Genomic DNA, 12,423 nt, shown 5'->3' with positions numbered 1-12,423 from the left:
TTGATCAAACTAGTATAAAGAAACTGCTTATGCCAGGTAAACCAAATCATCAGAAATAGAAACATTAGGAACAAGTTCGCGAGTCAAAATTACAAATTTTCTTCGATGTGCACTTCTTCGAAGAAAAAGCCCATTCAAAGGAAATTGTTCAGAACTTTTATGCAACAGGAAATTGTTCAGAACTCATTCATGGAAAATATGCAATATTGTGCTCGTCATGTCCGTCTGTCTGTCCGTCCGTCTGTCCATGACTTCACGTTTTCGTCAACGAGAAAATGCGCTCTCTGTCACTCACTGCATTGAGTACTGAGTTATTTTTTTTCAATCAGGCTTAAAATAGAACGTCGGATGAAAACCAAACTGTAGCGCATCAAATTACGCGCGTCATCTACAGTTAGGCTTGTCTGTCGGCACTGTAGGTTCTCGACGACTACGATATTGCGCTGGCAAAAAAGTTGCCTCCGACAGGAACAAAAGCATCCAAGAAACTCATCTTGCGATGTGATCCACAAAAACGGGTTTCGTCAGTGTGGGAGCCTGGCGCGAACAAATGAAATAACTTGTGCGCCACATTCTTCCACAGAAGGAATAACTCATTTGGGCGACCGCATGACAGCCCGGCGGTGCCACATTAATGAGCTGGTCTCATGTTCTGAACATTTCTGCCATCAGAAAAAATATAGTCGAAAATCATAGAGAAGTTTTTTGAAATTCGACCCGTTCAATTATAACAGACATTTTGCATTTATGAAACAAGAACATTTCTAGGTTTTGGGGAAATTTAAGTTGAACTTTAAAAGTTATTCATACTAATTCTAATTCTATTTCAGAAACGGCTGAACTGACACTCACAAAATTCTACCAAACTTTTTGCCGCTTTAAAGTGAAGAAATTTTTAAGTTTGTATGAGTTTACGCGTTGAATTTAAAAAGTTAATACTACTAATCCAATTTCATAAACATCTGAACTGATACTCGTAAAATTATAACTCAGTTTGCGCCTTTTTGCATTTACTAAATAATAAATTTCTAGACTTAAACATAAAAAATCATATCCTTATCTCGAAAAAAATATTATCTTGGCTTAAAAATCTATCACTGACGTGAAAAAATTTTATTTCCTGGACATAAAAATACATATTCTTGAGTTGAAAATATATCCTTGACTTGAACAATATATCCTTGCTATTAAAAATTTATCCTTAGCATGAAAGAATGTATTCTTGACTAGAAAAAATATATTTACTTGGTCAGAAAAAAACTTAGTTCCAGTTTCGTCCATAATCCAGATATTATATGCAGGAAATTCGTACTTAATCGTGATTTCAGCCAACATCATAAAAACTCATCAACTTTTGACTCATTGGTGTTGACTGAAATCAACTTTTGGCAAGGCAAGGGTCAATAACACGATGCGGGGTCATAAATACGCATAGCTAGAAACTAGAACCTGCTGCCTTGAGGCGGCAGATAAAAAAATCATACAAAATGAAGTGCAATTTGTAATTCAAAAAGCTAGTCATAGTTTTGAAAAGCTCACTGAGACAAATATAATGATGTATAACACAAGACTTCACAGAGGGGTATTGAGCCTACCATGGGCGCTTTGCCCTTTGACACGCATGGGCCGTTGCTCCACAAGGTATCATTTCAATTTATATCGTGGCAACACATTTTTTTTAAAAAGCTAATAGTCTAAGCTTGAATTCAAAATTATCCCTTTAAATATTACTTTCAAAATATAATTCACAGTAATTTCAAAAGCTTCATCTACAGTAATCGAAAACAGTTTTATATAGCAGCAAAAAACTTTTATCTGGGCTAAAATAGTTATTTGCTAGTAACTTATCAACGCAAACTCTTAGCCAAACGTAAATCCGTACACTTCATCCCAGTGAAATTGTCGACCGGTGGTAGAGCGCACGGACCAATATCTGCCATGTACCTAGCGGGAAGCCCGCTATGGGCCCATGACCCGCAGTGATCCCGTTGCCCTATGTTACCCTAACACTAGAAAAAAGTGAAGAATTGCCTCGCTTGAATTGAAGTACAGCGAAAGAATTATGTGCCTCTTTTTCACTGCGATCATTTATATACCTTTGTTCTTAAAAAAACTAATAAAATATTACTCAAACTCACACTAATGGCCGTCAAATTTCGCCCGATAGCTGCAGTTTGCTTCGACCGTCGTCTTTGTAAGATATAAATCCCAGCAGGAAAAATTAGTTCCTTGGTGGTGATCACTTCAACGTCAGATCATCAGTCATCAATCTCAACGTCTCAATCTCAATCAATCGTGAGTTATGGAAAGATCGGGTTCCAAAGGCAGGATCCCTTGGGAATCAAGTCACGAAAAATTCATGAATCGGCAACAGGCCAGGGGCCTATTTCTTCAGTGCCGACACTTCTATTCTATTCTTAGTTGTTTCTCCAGTGACTTATCAATTAGTAACATTACATTCGTGACAGATCAGTCGTACCTACTTTATTATTACTCAACTTATTGTCATATTATCCGTTTTTGCTTATTATTAAATAATCAATTATTCAGTCCAGTATACGATTATCCGTTATCTTGTTGGAGACTTTCCAGATCAAATAACAATCCCAAGCACTTCTCTGCCATAGAAGACCGTGATCGTTCTTTGAATCAAACACATTAATGAACAGGAATTTTCCAATGAATGGGCATCTTAAAATAAATAAAATTAACAAAGGAATAAATTAAATTACAGAAACCACTAAGCTAACCCTAGTAACCCTAACACTCGGACAAGCATAACAGTGCGTTTCGACATTTAATTCGCTTCCTGAACTGTTCATAGGTTTCAATTCTAAGTAATCCAGAAATCAAGAACTTCGAAACTTGAGGACTTCCTGAAAAAATCAAAATAACGTTGTTGAAATAACTAGCTAAAATAACGAATCCAATACAAATAAACAAAATTTAATTGACACACATAAACAATCAAAATAATACAAGACAATTCGCCTTTTTAAAATTTAACAACCACAAATAATCAAGATGATCGCCGATCTTTCTAACAACGCACCTCCACGGCAAAATCTGCCGATACAATGACAATCAAAACGCCCCATTACTGAAGATCACGACTAAGGTGATTGAAAACTTTAAAATGACAAAGAAAAATCCTTGAACCTGATACTTATCTTCTTTGAAATTATACATACAGCCATAAATTAAACCTATTTCCTTCACAATCTCTTTGTTTTTAAATTATCTATTATTAATTCAGTATACCGTTATCCTTTATAACTTTATTGTAAAATTATCCGTCAAAATTTTAGTGCCAGATTATCAGTTATTAGACGAATTTATGTGGGTGGAAAGTTAAGTTTTGTGTTCAAATAAAACAAGCGAAGTCTGCAAGCTAAGCTTATTCAACAAAACCTGAGAAGTGAGTACATTAAATGTAATTGAATGCAACGTATCACAGTATAACACATTTTTTCCTAATTGTTCATTAGGAGCGGTCATAAAGGAAACAGTTCTGATCAAGTCATGGGAGTGATGGAGATTCGTTGGCAAATTAAATTCTCGCCTGACCATACAGATGGATAAGTTGTGAATCTGAACGCCCATGCAATCTATCTATCTTTAATTTCAATATATTCAGAAAATCTGAAACTTTCGTGCACAGTTTATTAATGAACGGTACCTATATATCATTAAATCGAAATTGTTTCGACAAAATCATAATTTTTTCTTACTTTTAAAAGCGAGAGGAAATCAACATTTCCTTTCACTTCAATTCAACTGAAAATTGTCTTGCTAATAATCATCATTAAAATTAGTGATGTATATAGTACCCAAGGACATGACTGGTTATAATTGAGATGACGACCTCACTATTTACAGAAAAATTTCTTGAAATTCCTTGAGTAACAAGGCCGTTCCTCAAGCTTCTAACAATTCCATGTTTGCGGCATTCATTTGCATATAACTTGAATGTAATTTTTGCAATTTAGTAACATAGAAGTACACGGGACCGCACAGAGCGTTGGCCACAGAGCAGAAATGGGAGTTAAGACAGCAGTTGGTGCGGTAGTTGGCCGAGTTTATGAGCCGTTCGAAGCACCGACTCATCTTTCTTTACGGCTTCATCAGTAGCAATTGGTATTCATATGCAATGCGGATGCTAAACAAGCAGGAGTTGCCACAAATTTTACGGCAGAAGGAGCTGCAGCTTTAGCGAGAAAAATACGAATGAAGCGCCTCAGTGCAATACTTTCGGTCTGGTATTGTTCATAAATATTATCAATGGCAACTATAGAATGTAAAATACTTGTCACAGTATTTTGAATGGGAATAAAGAAGCTAAATAATTACTTCAAATTTCAGTAAGCTCGATGTTAACTTCTGACAACTGCAACGTCGAATTGTAAAATTATCCCTACAGTTAATATAATTTTCCACAGGTTTTCAGATTTTGGATCATTTGTTTAAGCCAACACTATGTGCAAGTTAATTACGGTTTTTGAAATTGAAGCTCTTTACGATATAATCTCTTTCGCACTCTAATTTCCTTTAATGCTCTTTTTACTTATTTTATTTTACTTTTATTTTTCTACGCATGTATGGGGATTGAAGTTCCAGTATCTAGTGGTTGGTTGATTTCAGATAACTTATGCTCAGCATTAGAGAGCGATGATCATCAATAATTACATACTTATGAGGGAGAATATTTTACTTATGGAAGTTTCGGAAATTTTTAAACCTTAAAGTAAATACCTTCATATATAAGTCATAGGAGAAAAGTTCGTCATTCACTGAAACCATTCTGAGATGAAATGCTTCAGAACGTTATTTCCGTTAAAATAAACGAACTGGTATTCCCTACTACAGCTCTCTAAAATATTAAATATATAAAAATAAAAAAAAATAAAATAAAAAATAAAAATAAAAAATATAAAAAATAAGCGGGATTTCAAACATAAAAAACAGAATTTGAAAAATCTTCTGACCTACTAACATTTTATTTTATTTTATACATCAGCAAGTAGTTTTTCGAAATGAAAAGTTGGGAGCTAGAATTGAAGAAAACGTATTTATCACAGCAGCCGAAGCAGCAATATGATACCGCACACTCCAAGACTATCTCACGAAGTTTGTAAATAGAATGTATTTTTTTTTCTCGAGAAACACTGTGATTAGTCAATGTTCAATCATGTGGTGGAGTCGAACGAAGTAGTATGACGTTGTACCATTGTCTTTGATGGTCAGAAAAGCCTAATAAAATCACATTCTTAATGGTACAAATGCAGCACTGGGGACTGATTTGAAGTCACAACATTCCTGTTACAGGCGGAGCGTTTCCTGCAAGTTTCCCGTTCATGTGTAGCAATTATGAAAACATGGTCAGTGTACGTTCTAAATTTATGAGTTACTCATCAAATGTTGACAAAGAAACTATGATATTTTAGGGGATACTATAGCATAAACGTGAAAAATTCCTCACAGGCTGGCTACTTTGAATTTATAGAGTGACTGATGGCTATCATCAATCGCAAAGAAATGATTTATTTAACCACTACATATATAACAGAAAATACTCGTCGACGTCAATCGACAAATAAGTTCGCCATATTTTCATCAAAAACGTTACAAAAGCCAGCTTAATCGGCAATTCAAACTTCAAGAGATAAGGTATAATAAATAAAGCCAACAAATTTTCCCGGTAAATATTGAAACCTAAAACGTATCTTAAATTAGATCGTCCAATTTAAAAATCTTGGAATGTATGCATATTTTTCAACGAAAACGTCATCCAAATGAGTAATTATAATGCTAATTTAGTTATTATCCGAAATCGTCAGATTATAGGTTATTTAGGTTATATAGGTTATATTTAGGTTATATTTAGGTTATATATTTATAGGTTATAGGTTATACCGACATGTGGAACAGCCTCCCCGATGACATCGTTGGCGCTCCAAGTATGAACGCGTTCAAGAACAGACTAGATAAAGCTATGGAAAAATAGGGCTGATACGTGGCAGCTGCGGTTTAATGCTGACAAGTGTAAAGTACTACACCTCGGGAAGAACAATGAACAGCAAGATTACAGTATGAGAAGATGCTAGAAATTGTCAATTTATAGTATAGTATAGTATAGTATCTTCGGCATTAAATAAATAGGCCTGGATAGGCCTGTCGCCGATTCTTGTACTTTTCTTGACTAGACTGGCCTTACGGACGGAAGATATCAGTTGTTCCGTAGGGTACGAAGGGTATAGGTTTAACATTACTTAGCTCGTTTATCTGGAGAGTTGGATTTCAATAATTATCTCTTCTATATAAATTCAGTGGTTCTAGCATCCACAATCGAATAAACGAATTTGCGTACCTATAATTGCATTCGTGAATTTTAAAACTGATGATTGAGTTGATATCCGGGAGCATCTTAATAATAATATGGTTAAACTCATTTTTTTTATTATTCTCCGTTAGTCTTGCTTAATGGGTTTCAATAATACTAGCGGATCCAAAATGAATTGAAAACGTCCCTGCTATTTTTCTATGTACAATGGCAATTACATTTGTAGTAGATGCCTCTACAACCTTAAAATTGCTTCAGTTCTTGCAACTCTGAATTCAAAGGGGGTCAGTTATTAACATCGATCGTTATTTGAGATCACTGAGATTTAAGCATATCGCATTTAAATGGCTCACATCTCTAACAATGGTATCGCAAAAAGTCCAATCCGTTGAACTATTAATTTACCCATGCCCATATATCACTTCATTATAGAATAGTTTTGACAAACGTAATTCAACCTTTTACTTATCGAATGGGAGTAATTAGTATGTTCGTTAACTGTAGCAGCTCGAGAACCCATGGCAATGAACAATGTGTCGATATAAAATCTTGGAAGATATTTCCAAAAGCTCAATAATTTTCAAAGTATTTTTCAATGGGGTAAGCGACTAGACGACATTAACTAGTGGCTTTGAATCTTGCCGGAATAATTATAGAAAATCTCGAGCAACTCTCGAAACCATTAATTGAATAATCGTTTTAATCATTCAATCTAGTAGATTATAGAAAATGAACATTTAGTCACCGCTCCTTATACAGTAGGAAAATTAAAGTCTCTGCGTATTTCCTTTAATATTTTAGGGTAAAAATAACCTCATTAATGTAGAGCAGATATTAAATAACCGTTGGTCATAGCAAAAAAAATATATGTTTTCACCGTATTGAGTATCACGTCAAGTGCATCGCTTTTTGGACAAAGTCTTACTAATTTCTCTGAGTGAAATGGATGCTTGGAGACACATCTAACTCACAGATCCATTAATTGTCAGATAATTGGCTTAAAAAAAAACAGGTATTTCTTACCGACCCCTGGGTCTATACTTTCAAAAAAGTTAAGAGATCGTAAGTTCATCAGCCAATCATTGACGGCCTTTCAAGCAAAATCCACCAATCATAGATAAGAAAATAGAGCGTAAGTATTTACGTTCACTAAACGAGTTTTGAAAGTATGGCCCCTGGAATGTACAAGGAAGTATACTCACGTATTTTTTTAGAAAACGACTGGATATACGTTAATGGCCGCGTACGTTTAGTATAATATGACTATTCTTAATTGATGATATGACAAACATTATAATTTATTATTTTAATTGAAATCGAATGATAATACTTTTATTACGTTCAAGAGAAAATTTTTTTCTGTGATAACGTGCTTTGCCGTTTACATTTTTAAATTAATACCAACTAATTAGGTGACGTAGGGGTGTTAATGACAAATTTTCGTTTCAAATTGATAACGTGTGCGAGAACAATGGGAGAGAATCATTTAAATGGCTTACAATTGCCTTGAAATTGAAGCTAACTCTTAATAGATGCAGAGTTTCATGAAAAAAACGTGGACATAAAAATGTCACTATAAATATTTATATCATGCTATAAGCAACAGAAGTGAAGTATTATTCAATTCGACAGATGATTTTTCGCTGCCTTTTGACTGAAACTCTTCTGCCGCCTTATTTTGCAGGTGTATTTCTTACGGAACGACCATCTGATGAGTAGATAAATGAATATTTACCTCTTTAAGGATTTTTTCTAGTGTTGTTCAGGGTTTCAAAGGTAACATAACTTTAGGCGATGTCGCTAAATATTTTTTTCAAATAAAAACAATTAAAAAAATATTTACTATGTCGTACTCAATAAACGAAACGAAGGCCATGAGTTCATTTGTATTTTATGATATATTTTATCACCGCTAATGTTATTTTCAATACCTAAGAATGCACTTTTACCAATTTTGCACTCAATTCTATTTAATCTGATGCGGCAGTTCCACCCGCTGTCGCGGCTGTGGCTGTGCTTTTGAGTTCCCTGAATGCGAAACATGCTTAAAATTTTCATCTTGAACTCGATAAAGTTCGAACGTTTGGCCGGAGCGTTGAAGAAGTCTATTATTCAGTTGTTTCTCATACACAATGCCGGTTGCATCATTTGTCTTCTCAGGATAGCCCTCGGAGTCCTCGCCACTCACATTTTTCTGGTTGGTGTTACGTTTGCAACTCCTGGGTTGTGTTTTATGCTTCTTTGGCTTCTGCACGTCGTTTTGCCCAGCGACGACGAGTGTTGGGTGATGCTTGCGCTGGAGGGAAGGGAGAGTTCGATCAGCCGTCTGACCGTAGTCCGCTGTTAGTATCACGTTTCCGGAAAGTTCTTCGTACGATCCACTTCGGTACTGAAAACGATGTTTGAAAGAAAGATGAGAACACAATCATTACTGATGTAACTTTACCGGTAGATAGGAAAATAATTTTTGGCAGGATGATGATGTGCTAAAAACTTTGGCGCATAGTTAATTTGGATAACATTATCCGTTTGGCAGATGCAGTATTTGATGACTCACCAAGCTGGCATCAGAGACACCATGCAATGAAGGCGGCTGGTAGACAACGCCCGCGAAACCCTCGCCGCTTTCGTGGTGTCTGAAGACTTGCTCACCGTGCGCGTGCAGTTGCAGGTCCTTGCGGTAAGGATCACCTTCAGCCTGTTTCAATAATGATCAGTGATCAGAGATTTAAGATGTGAAATATTAAAAAAAATTCTGGAAAAATCCTACACGCAATGGGAGAAAAAAGTCTCGAGTATATCTAAATCGGAAGCCCGCACAACGTTCTTTGTTTATAAATGCAAACACAAATTTTTAAACTTGCATCTGCGAGCACAGAATCAGAATAAGAATGCAACTGAAACTCCATTCACTAATACTTGTAGGTTTGTTGAGATATACTAAACTAACAATTCTTGACGATGCAGTATGTATAATTTAATAATATAATAATAAATATGTGTTAATTATTTGCCACTTCTTTTGACTCCGGATTTGTTAGACTCCATGTCCTAAAAAAGATTAAGGCCGAAGTTCACTATTATACTCTTATTAGATCGTTGAATGCGCAGTTAACCAGACGCCAATTAAAATCATGATTTTGGACAAAACCAGGACCTGCTGCAAGGGGCGTGACGGCAGGAATCTCCTGTCAGGATGAGAGGCGATCGCCCCTGTGGGATCGTCGGCGACAGGAGGAGGGCTTAACCTTCCGAATTGGTAGCTGGCTGATGCGTAGTGGTAGATGTCGTCTCCCGGGGCTCCATGATCTGGGGTGAAGGTCGAAAATAATTCCGAGGGCTTGAAGACAGCAGATGAACATGGAGACGAAAGATCATGTACATGAAGATCATGTACATGAAGATGAAAGAGAAATTTACCTCCGCTGTGAATAATTTTCGAATTGTTTGTTGAAAAAACATCGCTGAGAAAATATTAATGTTTTATATATTCTTTAAACTCATTGCATAGGCCGCAAATGCACTTGAAATGAAAGATTTTTGCAATAAGAGAACACGGCTTACATAACGACGCTTGCGCGCAAATTAAATTGCATGAATTCCTGGTAACTCTGCAGAACCTCTTTAACAGGCTTTTCTGCTTTAAAAACTTAGGTTCCTACTAGAAATTCGGATATATTTTAAAGAAGACCCGATAGATAAGTGAGTAGATTTATTTTGACCACTAGGAGGAACTAATAAGCTAACGGGCCACTTCAACCAACAGGTACGTTCAAATGGACACATCACACGCNGGGGGCAATATGTAAAGGATAGAAATAGTTGGGTATTTTAATGTTATGCGAGGCGTTAATTTTTGTTCCAAAATGGTTTATTATTTTGAATTTGTCATTTTAGTTTAGAGTTTACGGAAGGCCAAGTGCGGAAGGATGACGTGATATGATCATTGTTGCGTGGAAAGCCGGAGCGGAGGTATGTACTACGTTAGGATGTGGCGATGTAAATATACGTGTGAATAGATTGATGAGAACAAATTGTGTAAATACTTAGGTTATATATGTATGAATATGTTACTGTTTAGGTTACTCTTATTTATCCGTTTTATTTGTTTCTTTTGTAGGAAAGCCTCGAATCTCGAATCTCAAATCTCAAATCTCAGAGTCAAGAGTTAGTCTCGAAAGCCATGCATCTAAGATGAAGTGTTGAAGTGTTAATGTGCCGAAGTTATTCTATATTATTTGTTGTGTTTATTGAAAGTGTAATAAAGTGTTTTAATAAGTACTCGTTAATATCCAGAACCTATACGATCCTGTAGGCTAGTTGGGTGTTCTGAGAGCCCCAACACCGTTGCCCCACTAGGTATCATTTCTATTTATATCGTGTCAACATTTTATTTTAAAAGCTACTAGTCTAAACTTGAACTCAAAATTATCCCTTTAAATATTACTTTCAAAATATAATTCACAGTAATTTCAAAAGCTTCATCTACAGTAATCGAAAACAGTTTCGATTACTGCACCGGCCACTAGGTATCATTTCAATTTATATCATGTCAACATTTTTAAAAGCTAATAGTCTAAACTTGAACTCAAAATTATCGCTATATATATTACTTTCAAAATATAATTCGCAGTAATTTCAAAAGCTTCATCTACAGTAATCGAAAACAGTTTTATTTAGCCGTAAAAAACTTTTATCTGGGCTAAAACAGTTATTTGCTAGTAACTTATCCAAGCAAAGCCTTAGCAAAACGTGAATCGTACAATTCATCCCAGTGAAACTGTCTACCGGCGGTAGAGCCCACGGGCCAATATCTGCCATGTACCTAGCGGGAAGCCCGCTATGGGTCCATGACCCGCAGTGGTCCCGTTGCCCCATGTTACCCTAACATTAGTAAAAAGTGAAGAATTGCCTCGCTTGAATTGAAGTACAGCGAAACAGGGCTCCCAGCCAATAATTTGAAAAAAAACTTAGATGGTTGCTAAAAAACACCCAGATTCTGCAGATTTTGTGAGAAAAAAAACCCAGACAACAAATTTCATCAAAAACATTGTAATTCTACTTACTTCTGATGGAATTATAAATCTTCGGCTGCTGCTAAATTTGGTATTTTGTGAGTCTCTGTCTTGGTTAGCTCTTGGATGAGCGTAAAATCCCAATTTCTCTTAATATTCCGGGAAAAATAGAAGGTAATATTATTTAAAAATGATTCGAGATAGGATGGCAACATTTTCACAGCGTGACTTGCGTAAAGCACAAAAAAAATGGGCTACGCAACCCATAACAAAAACTGATGGAATGTTTTTCTTCAATAGGATTTGAAAGCCACTCTTGTTGCCCATCATAGTAGAACAATTATAGCTTCCAAATCCAATAATGTTTGAAATTTTTTTTTCTCAGAGTCGTTTTAACAGCGTTGTATAAACCACTGGCACTTCCATTTTAAAAAACAATCGAGTCAAACAAACTATCACATACATAATTTTTTTCAACTTCAAAATATCTAACGACAACAGCTAATACATGTGAAACGGATATATCTGTGCTCTCATCGACTATCAGATTGAACTTTTCATTTCTAAACTGATCAACAATTTCCCATTTTTCATGATAAGCAATTCCTTACTGAATAAGATACGAAGCTTTTGCTGCATGAAGTTTTACATTTTTAGCAATGCTGCTATCATGAAATGCTCTCTTGCATACTTCACTAGATGATTTGCATGAGCGAATGACACATTGTGTTCAGCAATATAAGCAGATATAAGTAATTCTGCCTTTGCAGCTTTATCACTCTCCTTGGGAATCTGTTTCTTAATAAATGAATCAATTTTAGAAGCTGCTTTAGCTTCTTTCATGTTGTTGAAATGCTTCGCAGTCTTACAATGTGCCATCAACATGGATCTATTAGCATTTTTGATTTGAGTTTTACAACATGCGCAATAGGAAACACCTTTTTCTTTCGAATCTTCTGGCAGCCACTCCTTAAAGTCTTTTTCATGGAACCACTCTTCTTTAAAAGACTGTTTGTACTTTTTGCTACTTTTCTAGGGGGACTTGCCATTTTCGGGGCCTTCACTGTT

General features: G+C 35.6%; 1 long non-coding RNA gene across 1 annotated transcript; it reads right to left on the bottom strand.

Annotated features, from left to right (window-relative positions):
- Positions 1-8,397: 8,397 nt before the first annotated feature.
- LOC108666832 lies at positions 8,398-9,587 on the bottom strand. Its single transcript, XR_007156887.1, has 3 exons — positions 9,498-9,587; positions 8,898-9,038; positions 8,398-8,729 (listed from the first exon to the last, which is right to left on the bottom strand). It is a non-coding gene; the product is annotated as an uncharacterized LOC108666832 (long non-coding RNA).
- Between the last annotated feature and the right edge of the window lie 2,836 nt (positions 9,588-12,423).

This window comes from Hyalella azteca, unplaced genomic scaffold (assembly GCF_000764305.2).
Source record: "Hyalella azteca isolate HAZT.00-mixed unplaced genomic scaffold, Hazt_2.0.2 contig9699, whole genome shotgun sequence".
In the NCBI taxonomy this organism is placed as follows: Eukaryota; Metazoa; Arthropoda; class Malacostraca; order Amphipoda; family Hyalellidae; genus Hyalella; species Hyalella azteca.
The sequence above is the reverse complement of the archived record's forward strand: the minus strand, read 5'-3'. Positions and strand labels throughout refer to the sequence as shown.